Source organism: Coptis chinensis, chromosome 7, assembly GCF_015680905.1.
Source record: "Coptis chinensis isolate HL-2020 chromosome 7, ASM1568090v1, whole genome shotgun sequence".
Classification (NCBI taxonomy): domain Eukaryota; kingdom Viridiplantae; phylum Streptophyta; class Magnoliopsida; order Ranunculales; family Ranunculaceae; genus Coptis; species Coptis chinensis.
The window spans coordinates 39,121,880-39,131,915 of record NC_141462.1 but is presented as its reverse complement, the minus strand read 5'-3'; the positions used below and the strand labels follow the sequence as shown (position 1 = coordinate 39,131,915).

Here is a 10,036-nt window from a genome sequence, read left to right as displayed (position 1 = left end):
CCAGCAGCGAGTGGTTTATGAATATTATGAGTTGATGTTGTTTTGTATTTGCTTTTTATTTTAGTTCGGATGTTAATTTATGAATTCTGTATTTAATTTTGAATTTGGTTGTTAAATGTTGTTTGAATTTCCGTTTTAATATAATACGGTTCTTTTTAAATTGTTCATTGTTTTTATCATTAATCCCACTTTCCCGAATTGTTTGGGGGTGGTATTATGTATTATAGCATGATTTTTGATATAATCCTCCAGTTTAGAATTTGTGTTGGAGTGAGGGTTGAGAATATTGCCGATATGGGCATGGCTATGAATAGATATTGTGATAGGATGAAATCTCGATGAATTAGGCAGTTTCTATCCTAAATTCAACTTAAAAGACATTAGGTTTGTTTTGGAATAGAGAATATGGGTTGTTTCCGTTTTCGGTTTTGGAAATTTTTTGTTTCCGGCAATTGCCTTAAAACTTTTTGGTAACTTCCCGATTCGTTTTCGCAACTTAAAACCTATAAAAACTTCATTCATTCTACACTCACAACCCACACTACACCTCACTTTCATCTCTCACCTTTCACTCCCACGATTCCCATCTTCTTATCCATTTTAGCACTACCAGCAGCTCGGAGTGCGCTTGCGCCCCAATGGAGCGCTACCTGTGCCCTAGGCACTTTCTGACAGAATTTCATCAGAGCGCGATCCGCGCCCTACCAAGCCCTGAGCTGAGCGCGACCTGCGCCCACAACACTAGAATTCTAGTTTTCATCATGAGCATGACTCACTCCCATCCCAGGCACAAAGTGAGCGAGCCCTGCGCCCAAGTGCCTGGAACTCGAAAATCACCAAGGCGCACCCCGCGCCCAGAACCCCGTGGCCAAGAAAAAATCCAATTTTTTTTGGGTTGTTCTAGGATCCTTCGCAGCTATTCCAGTGAGTTTATTGGGGATGACATTCCCTCGTATCATACCGGAACAGTCTTTTGAAGACTTGTTCCAAAGTGACACCTATGGTGCGTGGTTTCGCGAAGTGATCATTCTAGCAAGATGGGAGCCACTATTGGTAAATCCTGATGAACTTTATTCTCCCGCACTTACATCTTATTTTTATGATAATTGTAAGTTCTTTGATAGACCAGATGGAGAACAAGTGTTCTCTATCACCATCAGGGATGAACCAATGGAAATTTCTAGGTTCTTGATAGCATTTGTTCTTGGACTTGCTATGTTGGCCGAAATACAAGACTCATGGGCCTATTTCATAGATAATATGTACATGTATAACTATGATGATTTGCATGAGCATTACGGGCCAGGAATCTTTAAGATAGAGGACCAAGGGGATTATAACGTCGCCCTTGGTAGCCTTTCTATGAACGTGGGCACTGTTATGTTTTGGATCATGCTAAACATTAGAGGGAATGGCTTATTATTCTTACGTGAAGCATTTAAACTTGTGATATTTTCCTTGCTTTAGTTAGGGGACGTACATTCTATGATATTCCCCCGGCCCTAATGTCTAGTTTAGCCCGAGCCTATAGCATGAGGCATGAGTACCTTCTTATGACTGTTTTAATTTGCCGTATAATGCTATGTTTCTTCCCGGTTTTTTGTGCCCGTTTCACGGATTGGGTTGGGGTCGACATTGTGAGACCCACCAATTGTATTATTCTATCGTTCCGTGCAATGACTTGGCAAGGGTGAGGATACAACCTCATCAGATTGCGCCTTATACCCCATCCGACCAAGTGGCGCTTGATATGTTAGCTATAGTAGACGATCAGTGGCGTGAAGCTTGGCAAATTACCATGGCGTGGCAGGATGTGAAGGAACCTCATTTCTTCATTAAGGATGACGAGGAAAATGTTTAAACGGGAGTTAAAGTTAGTTTTTATTTCAGTTAGTGTCTGCTTATGTCCCAAGCAATTTGTTTCTCATTAACCCTATTATGGGTGGAACTCTTATAGAGTTGCGTTAGTTTATCTTTTCTATATTAGTATGTTTAACCTTATTTTGCAGATGTTCCATAATTTCACGCATTTCAATGGTATTTCTCTATCCTATTTATTTAAATACTTTGAGGACAAAGCGTGCTTCTTGTTTGGGGGGCATAGAAACATGTGTAATTAAGGCATATGTTAGGATATAGATATGTATAATATGCACTTGTTTTCTAGTTAAAAAATTCAAAATTTTTAAAAATATAAATAAAAAGTATGCTATACACTTAGGAATATTGGTATTTTTTTTATTTCTCTATTCTCTCAGTAGTCTCACGTAGCTTTTGCATTAGAATAGTTTTTAGAAACTTAGGCTAATATATAGGTAATAATCCTTACATCTAGCTATAAATATGTTACATGAGTATCTATGATTGTTGGCAGTAAGTTTATGAAATTTAGGCTAGAGTACTTATTCTACAAATCCTGTGAGAATATAGCCTAAAACCTTATATGAGTGAACATTTGAGAAATGACACAAGGGAGAAGTAAAATCCGGATAGAGAAATCACACGTCCACTTGCTTGATTACTATACCATATCCTAAGCGAGAATTTAGGCCCTCTTTGGATCGATATAGCCAGAAATTCAAACCTATGCATTATTTTCCGCTAGTCGCCCCTCTGAGCCTTTCTTGAGCCTTTCATAAATCGCAAATCTTTTACCCTGTTACAAAACAAAACAAAATAAAAAAATCGACCTACCCATTCATTGAATAAGTCTGAGAATAAAGATGAAGAATATAAAAGAGAAGAACTTTTGAAATCAAGAATTCGTTAGTCGCTTCAGATGAGAAAAGTAAGTTTCCATCCAATTAAAAAATAAAAAAATAAAATAAAATAAAGAGTTAGAACTCCAAAAATAGAATCAAGGAGTCAAAAGCCAAAGAAAAAGAAAAAAAATATGGCTAAGGATGAAAACAAAATGTAGAAGCAAAAGTAAAGAACAAGGGTTTCTCTAGTTGCATAATATGAAGCCTCTATTATCTTAGACTTGTCCTCTTTGAATATCCATTTCCTTCCTTCTTAAACCATCTCCTAATCCCCGCAACACCTAATAAAGACCTCTAACTTAATTAGGAATAGGTTAGTGTGATAGTAAGTGGCAGATGTGTTTGATCGACACCGGCTTCCTTGTGTGTCATTGAGATTGTAAGGTAAAGTGTGCCCATTGCACACTGGAGTAGCAAAACTTGAGCGGAAAAATCAGAGTGGTTTTTGTCTTGACATTTATGTAAGGACCTACTTAAAGATGTTATTCCGAGTTTTCAGAAACGGACGGCTAGTTCATCTCATAGTATTACTCATTGTATATATGTTTATTCGTAGATGATTGATTATTATGCATATATTAGCTTAGGTTTCGACTTGATTATTCTGTATTCATTGCTAGTGAGATGTATAGATAATTGAGACATAGATAAGGAAACAATAGTTTATTTCTGAGTCATTGTAGTATAGATGAAGTTTGTGAGTACCTTCACTGGAAAACTCTCACGAGGCTATAACTCGTCCACTAGGGAATTCCTAGTCGTTTAAGGCCTTGTTGCATATGGTCAATGCAATCGCACTCGGCAAAACGAGATTAGTTAGAACTCCATTTTTGGTCACTTATGCTAATTTCTCATATTTGCTTGAGGACAAGCAAAATGCTGTTTGGGGGTGGTTTGATAAGAGCCCAAAACTGTAGTTTTAACCCCTTAATAATAATACTTTTAGACCAATTATGAGAGTAATAAATAAGATTTAATGCTAATTACGTGCTTTTATATATTTCAGGCATGGAAGTCAATTATGTGCAGAAATGTGCCACTTTGGCGATATAAAGGAGCAAGGGTTGGTTGCTAAGAAGTTCTGTGATTAAAGGCCAAGACGGGCAGAAACAGCACACAAAAGTCAGCAGAACTTCCAAAGACAATATTTTTGGACTCAGGCCTCATAATTGGGCATACCTTATGTCAAAACGACCGGCTCGGAAAGATCTTTCCAATGGTCCAAACCTTGACCCAATCAGAAGAGCAGAAGTGGACAAAAAGCCTATTGAAGTCAAAGCCAGCTGAAAAGGGCCCTGTGGACTGAAGAAATTGGGCTTTGGGCTCGATTTTCCAGCCCAAAACATGGACCCTCAGCCCATGCACGAAAATGTGGATCTGGTCTCCTCCATTTCCACACACAAGACTTAGCTCTTAAGCATTAAGGAGTTTAGATTAGAGTAGCGATTAGAGAATAGCTTCTAGATCTAGTTTTGAGTTTTTGAATTAGTTAATTAATTAGTTTCCATTCTATTAATTAGTTTAATTTCTTGTTTTAGATTAAGTATTTGAATCATTATTTATCATTGATTAGATAAATAAAAAAGTTAGTTCTTGTTAAATTCGATTTTGTTATTTAAAATTGTTTAGATCTAATTTAATTCTTGTTATTCAATGAATTCTTAGTTGTTAATTTAGATTTCAATTATTGTTTAGTTGAATTTAGTAAAGTTAGAATCTTTATATGATGTCTAGTTTTAATTCAATTGGAAATGATAGTTTGATGAATCAAGGCTAAACCTCCATTAGAGGGGTTTGGTGAAGCCTTGATGATAACTTGATTTTGTAGCGTAGAATCGTTGTAAGAGTCTATTCCACTCTAGAAGGGAGTTGATTCACCATGAGAATAGGTGGACTTCCTCACATGCTAGTTATGAGTTGGTAGAGATGTCATGTATAATTAGGGATTTTAACGACCAATTCTTACCGTAAGAACGTAAGAATTGGATTACAACAATCTATGCTAGTTCTTAAGTTGGATTCAAGGTGGATTCAATTCTCTCCTAATACTTATTCTAGATTCAAACCTTAGTATTCCATAGCATTATGTAATATAATTCGTAATTCTCTCATTGACTTTGGTTGGATTGATAGTTGTAGGAAACTTGAATGCTAAAGAACTAGGAGTGGAACAAATCTTCTATTCCAACTCTACTTCAATAGTATTGAGAGTAGAAATCTTTGATAATCACGAGTATAGTTCAGTTTTAGTTTTACTTGCGTTTAGAGTTTCATTGCTTTATTCATTAGTAAAACTATCAATTTTACTTTTATCAAACTGCTTACGTACTCAACTAATTAAGGCTCTAAAAAGATGGCTTGAATATATACGTTGTTTCCCAAAAAAGGTAATGATGACAGTTCCATCCTAAAAATACGCAATGCTTGGACTAATCATAACCATCCATCTTATCTGTATATAAAGGATCTGGTCAGAGAACCCTTATTATCTCTTCTGGTACTTTTTCCCTATATACAGAACCTTTTGATCTCCTATTTAGGGTTTAACCAAAACTTGAAACTTTCTCTTTTTCGATCATGAATCCCAACTGGTCACTTGTAAACTTCGGAGATCTTTCCTCCCTGGAATTGATTCGAGAGAAATTTCACATCCCTGATGATATCGGCCTGGAGTGGGGGAGGCTGTCAGATGAGTTGGCCTATAAAGAAGTGGCGCTTATCACCATTAGTTAACGTAGGGCCAAACTTACTCTTCCCCTTCACCCACTGTTAAGAGAGTGCCTGATTCACTTCAATCTTGCTCTTGTTCAAACAACACCTTTGTTCTACAGAACTGTCATGTACTCTACCATATTGGCAAAGAGGCATGGATTCCTTTTGAATTGTTGGGTGTTTGAGTACTTTTATGAGGTCCAGCATATTCAAGACCAATCGTATTACTATCTCATGACCAGAGACAAGAACTCTCCGATTGTCTTTTTCGAGGGGAAGCAGAGTGATGAAGGCTGGGCTGATCACCACCTCTGTGTGTTGGGTGATGCGTGGGACGTTCATCCTTCTGATGCTGATGGTGAGCCTGTGGTAATTTTTATTCCCAAAAAACACACTCATGCTCCAACCAGTAAGTCTCCTTCCTTACGAATTTTGCAATCACTATAAGAGTCTTTCAACTGAGTTTCTTTGCTATTTTTTCTTTAGATGACTCTTCCCCTTGGAATCAACTATCTACATTTGATGTTGCTAGGGTGGAATTCATCAAGAAGATCCCCAAGGAACAGAGGATGCCTTGGGTGATAGTTCCTGATCCCACCAGTCTTTTCGAATATTTCAATAAGTCTATTGAAGAATTGCTGCACTTGCCCCTGATTTTTCCCCCTTTGGGATAAACACTGTTAATTATGGGCGCACAACTCTTCCTCCTCCTGTGGATCAGGATGCTGGACTTCTTCCTCCCCCATTTTAGGATGAATCCTCTTCGATTACTAGAAGAAGAGGAAACCGTAAGGAGAAGAGTTCTGTGACCACCTCTAGTGATGTTGTGACATTGGGCTCAGTTCAAGAGCCTGCGGTTAGTGATGATTGTGTGATCACTTGCGGGAAGGGCCCTGAACTGCCTCATGAACTCCTGGCGGCAAGCAATTTTAAAGGGTAGTACAAGCATCCAATCATTCTAGATTGAAGAGAGCTGACCCTGTGCCTTTTTCTGATATTACCCCATCTGGTAAGAAAATGAAATTCCGTCCTCTCACTGTGAATGAAGAAACACTTTTCAAGGTTCTTGATTGTATTCCCCACTATGGTAAGTCTTTTGTGAAAGTTGTTGTATCCCTACTAGTTCCTGATCCTCTTATAGGTTTTGAACAAGCTGGTGACGATGTACCTCTGATTGTTAACTCTTCCTTCCCTGATAATCGTAATGGAAAGGGCATTGCCAAGATAACTGCTGTAACTGTTGCTTTCCCTCCTCCTCGATTCAGTGATAGGAGGAGGATGAGTGATGACATTCCCTTTTCGCCACAATCTCCAGATTCCCCTAAAAGGGAGATGATCATGGAGATGAGGCATTAGGGACGAATTGATGAACTACCTGTTACCAACAAACACTCTGTTAATGATGTTGATATCGCGCTTGGAGTTTTGGAAGCTGTGCGACTTCCTATTGACAAGGTTGAAGGCAACATGGTTGGGAGCCTGGACCTGTCCTTTCACCGATCTGCTGTTCACCTTGCCCAGGTAAGACTTTCCCTCTCTGTTTAATGTTTTGTTTCTCTCATTGTGTCACTTACATACTCTGTATCTTTTTCCAGTTAGTAAATAACATTTTAGCCATGAAAGAGCCCATCTTTGTGGCCTCAGCCTATACAGCCACTGATGACATAGTGATAAGAGCCCAAAACTGTAGTTTTAACCCCTTAATAATCATACTTTTAGACCAATTATGTGAGTAATAATTAAAAGTTAACACTGATTACGTGTTTTTATGCATTTCAAGCTTCAAAGTCCATTATGTGCAGAAATGTGCCACTTTAGCGAGATAAAGGAGCAAGGGTCGGTTACTAAGGAGTTCCGTGATTAAAGGCCAAGATTCAAGAAGATAAAGCCTTTCTAAAGCCCGGTCAAAAGCTGAAAAGTCGACACGGGTAGAAAAAAGACACAAGTCACAGAGAACTTCCGAAGGCGTCAGATCTTTGGACTCGGACCTCGGAATGGGGCCTACCTTATGTCAAAACGACCAGCTCGGAAAGAGCTTTCCAATGGTCCAAGCCTTGATCTAATCAAAAGAGCAAAAGTAGACAAAAAGTCTGTTGAAGCCAACTGCAGCTAAAGAGGCCTTTTTGGACTGAAAGAATTGGGTTTTGGGCCTGATTCTCTGGCAAAAAACATGGCTCCAAGCCCACGCACGATTTTTGGATCTGAAAGTATAAAAACAAAAGCTTAACTCTTTATTAATGGTAGATAGTTAATAGTAGATAGTTAGACCTAGAAATAGATTAGATTAGTAGCCTCCATTAATGAATTCTAGATCTAGTTTTTCATGTAGATTAATTAAGTTTAGTTCCATTTCAATTATTGTATTAGATTAAACCTTTGAATCTTGTTCTTCATTTTGATTAGATCAATAAAGTAGTATTTTTATCAATTTCGATTTTTGTCATTTCCATTTCTAGATCTAATTTCAATTCCTGTCCTTATTTCATTTTAGTCATTAAATTAGATTTCATTATTGTTTAATTAAGTAAATTTCAATTCTTTATATCATGTTTAGTTTAAATGTAATCGGAAATGATTGCGTAATGATTCTCGGCTAAACCTCCATTAGAGGGGGTTGAGAAGCCCTGATGAAAGCTTGATTCTGAATATCGTAGAATCGTCGTAATTTCCTTTCCACTCTAGAAACGATTAGTTCACCATGAGAATGGGTTTAATCGTTCACATGCTAGTTATGAATTGGTAGGAATGCCATATGTAATTAGGGATTAGGAAGAACCAATTGTTCTGCAAAGCAGTTCAATTCAGATTACGACGATTCGTCGTTAATAGGATTAAGTCGAGTTAAGGTGGAATCAATCCCCCTCTAACTCCTTATCATAGAATCAACGTAGCATTCCCTTAGTTGTCCTAATAGTTGACTAGTGCATCTCGTGGGTAGTTGCATCGTAGTCTAGTTGCCTTTTCGTAAATCTCTCATTAGACCTTAAGAAGAGTAATTACATGCGATAACAAGCATGCGGAAGGACTAGGAGTGGAACGAATCACTCTACTCCACTATATCTCATAGGATTGAGAGTAGAATCTTTGATAATATAGGCATAATAAATTAGTTTTAGTTTTACTTGCGTTTTGAGTTCGTCGTTCATTTCGTAGGTAAACTATTTCATTTTATCTATTATCAAATGGCGCCGCTGCCATCTTAGTTGCACTTTCGCATTGTTTTCGTAGTGTAAGTACTTTTCTTAAAAGTCCCATTTCACCCACCCACCCGTGTTTGATTCATACTATGGCTTTCCGTTTCATTGTTGAAAAATTTCAGCGAGAAATTACACGAAGGCCAGCCGAAGGAGCGACCTCCACGCCTATAGCTCGAACACCGAGCGCGATTGACCTAAAAAAACACCTGTAATTTGAAAATTACCCGGAGTAGCGATCGCGGCTTCTATGCGACCGACCCGCCCTTAGCAAATTTTTCCGGATTTCGACAGTTTTGATTTGAACTTTGATTTTTCATATTTTTCAGTGTTCTAACTTGTTATACACACTGAACACACGTAAACAAGACGCTATTCATAAGCGAAGCAAGGACGCAATCAGGTATTCCTTTCTTCCACACCTCGCATCTCCTGTTAGAGGTTTATACTAGTATATCAGAATTGTTTGGAGTGTTAATGTGTTTAGCTAAGTTTGGTTTTAGCCTTGTATGAGATTAAGGTCTGGCCGAACAAAAACACATAACGTAATTACACAACAACGTCAACAAACAAGTCTATCTAGTATACCACCCACTACACCTCTCGCTACTATTTCACACACATCACCTGACACAATGCCCGACGAAGAAGAGACTCCTCTATCTGACTTCTACAAAGCCTTGAGCGATAGCCCCAAATCTTGCATCGTTCTAGCGGACCCGGTGGGGATTTCGAATCCCCAAATATTTTAATTTGTTACCCGTTTTTCATGGATTAGACCATGAAAAACCTTATCGGCATACGCGTAGGATTGAACAAGTCCTAACAACATTCCACCATCCTACGGTTGGTGCGAGAACAAATTAAACTCGTGGTATTCCCTTTCACCTTAGCCCGATAAAGGCGGCGTCTTGGTTAAGCGCCCAAACGCCTAATTTCGTGGACTCGTGGGCTAAACTTGTTCATTTGTTTATGGAACATTTTACCCACCCCTAAAGACGGATGAGATGCTTTCCAAGATTCATTTCTTTCGACAAAATCCTCATGAAACATTTTCAGAGGCTTGGAATCGTTTCACCGATCTCCTTATAGAGTGTCCACATCATAACTTAGCGAAAGACACGTTAGTTCGTGCCTTTTTCAAAGGACTTCTACACCACCATAAAGAAGTCCTTGACATAATGAATGGGGGTAGTTTCTTAAGCAAAGGAGCTTCGGAGGCTTATAAATTTTTAGAGGACCAAACTAAGCGAAATAACAACTGGGGGGGTAGTGACGATATCCACCGCTCCGCTAGTTCTTCTAATACAGTTAAGGCCGCCGGTATGTTTGAAATTAAACACGATCCTGAGCTAAAAACTTTAATCG

The 10,036-nt window shown here is 38.4% G+C and overlaps 1 pseudogene; it reads right to left on the bottom strand.

Moving 5' to 3' along the window:
* Positions 1-9,685: 9,685 nt before the first annotated feature.
* LOC147487468 (small nucleolar RNA R71) lies at positions 9,686-9,779 on the bottom strand (annotated as a pseudogene).
* Between the last annotated feature and the right edge of the window lie 257 nt (positions 9,780-10,036).